Below are 2,323 nucleotides of genomic sequence, written 5' to 3' on the forward strand. Positions count from 1 at the left end.
ATGTTGTCAAGGTTAGTACAAGTACATGCTTTATCCTATTGATACTTTTCAACACATACAACTTAGTCTTTGTGCTGGAAAAAGTTGAGCATGAGTATAAAGTTTCAGAATGTGATGGTCCTCTGTCTAAAAAAATTCTGATAGGACAAATACTGTGTCATTTCAATATCAGATTTTGGAGTTAATAGGAAGCATGTTTGGGGGAGAATTAAATTATAATGCATCCTATAGCTACCTAGATGAATTATCTCCATTAGTTCGGCTCTGTTGACTGCCTCTGTTAAATCATAATGCATGATACAAGCCTACTGTAGTTTGTCTTTGTTGATCACACATTCGACAATGTTGTAATGAAAATTTGCAAAAATATAGTTATCTCTCATGGATTGATATGTAAGCATAAGATTTTATTCATTAAAATCTTTCATTGTCTTTTTTAATTGTTCTCTCATGTCTCTATCTGATTAGGGTCGCCAGATTCGGTATAATCTTTCTCTTTGCTTTTACTTCGCGATTCTGCAGATGTATATTAGGATGTATATTAGAATGAACTGAACAATATCAGATCTTCACAATCAAGACAGCTGGATTGTGGATTGCCTAGGGTAGTGGCAATTCACAGAATGTATGATGTTCAATGGGAAGCTTATGAGACTACCAATGTTCAGTAGAGATTTCCATTGATCTTTAATATTATTTACACCTTCTTCATTTGTCCATGTGATTTGATTTTTTCCCACCCAAACAAACATTATTTTTAGTGAAAAATTTGCAGATGAAAATCTATATAAAACCATACAACTGTTTAATAATTATGTGATGGAGTTCAGACGTGTGTTGCACGTGCAAGCTTACTAGTGTCGCTGAAATGACAGATAAAGTGGACGAATTCTGTCGATTTGCGCAACAGATTCGAATAAGTGGCGCCGATCAGCTCTCCATATGGGGCGGCGGTGCATCTAAAATCTACAGCGGCAACCAAGGCCATGTTCAAGACAAAATGCCCAGCAAAACTCGAGGCTTTATTTGCCTGGCGTCTCTGCTTTAATGCCAGGCTAAACACCATAGGTGAGCAGAGCTAGATTGGCTTAAAAGACGAAATTTCTTGGGAGATAGTGGTCCCGTCTGCTCTCTGTGTGGCTCCGGTGATTACTAGGGATCGTCTTTGGAGGAATTTGCTCCTTTTTTAGTAGCGACCGCTGACTAGCATCCTTTAATCTTCATTCATCTTTAATTAGACTAGCCACAATGGAGAGTAGCATACACTAGTAACATACACATATCCCTAGACTATGTTACTACCTTCATAATGGGTAGTAATATAAGTATGGTAACATACAAAGCCTCATTTATTAGGTTATAGACTCATATTACATTGAGATATGTGATGTTACAGTAACTAGCTAAGTTACTCAAACTACCTCTCTCCTCATTAACTCATTGCGACATAAGCAAATTTGCTGAGTTGGACTCGATATTACTGCTGAAGTTACTCCAACTATGGCTAGTCTTACTCCTTCCAATTCTTTGGGCAACCGAGAATGACTAGTACTACCTCCGTCTGGGTTTATTGGTCCCCATTGTATTTTGTGCCAAATTTTGACCATAGATTAAACTAATAAAACGTTCACGCATGTCATCAAACATTATATTTTTGAAAATTATGTTCAAATACGAATCCAATGAGATAATTTTTCTTGACATGCATTAACATTTTGTTAGTTAAATTTGTAGTCAAAATTTACACAAACTACAAAGGGAACCTATAAACCAGGACCGAGGTAGTAGCATTTTTTGGGAGAAAAATTTCAACCTAAACTGGCACAATCTCCTGCCTACAAATCACGCCATGCTTTCCCAGCGGTGATTGCGGCCATTTCGCTCGCGATTTAAAATCGTAGATAGGACCTGTAGAACCCTCAGTCTCATTACTCTCTTTGCCGAGTGGATGTGTTTTTGTTTCAAGAGCCTAAGAGAGAGAGAGAGATTTCATTAACTTGGCAGCAGTGTTTCTGCTTCTCTCTTTTGCAGTGAATTAATGTGTTTGACTTGTTGACAGAGGAATTTGCTAAAGGTAGAGACCGTGCTAATGCTGTGAGCAATCACCGTTTTGTAACTGGATTATGCTTTTTCTTTAAAAAAAATAGCTGCCCATGTTTCTTACCTTAAGGGAAGAAACTGAAGTAGAGTTCCTTCCAAGTTTTTACTTGGTGAAATTTTGGAAATTCTTCCGCTCATTCTATTTGCAAGCTGTCTCAACTAATTGCTCATTGGTAAGTGAAAATGTTGGTAGACCGATAAATGTTGACCACGACACTCAGGA

The sequence above is a fragment of the Triticum dicoccoides genome, unplaced genomic scaffold, assembly GCF_002162155.2.
Source record: "Triticum dicoccoides isolate Atlit2015 ecotype Zavitan unplaced genomic scaffold, WEW_v2.0 scaffold34336, whole genome shotgun sequence".
NCBI lineage: Eukaryota > Viridiplantae > Streptophyta > Magnoliopsida > Poales > Poaceae > Triticum > Triticum dicoccoides.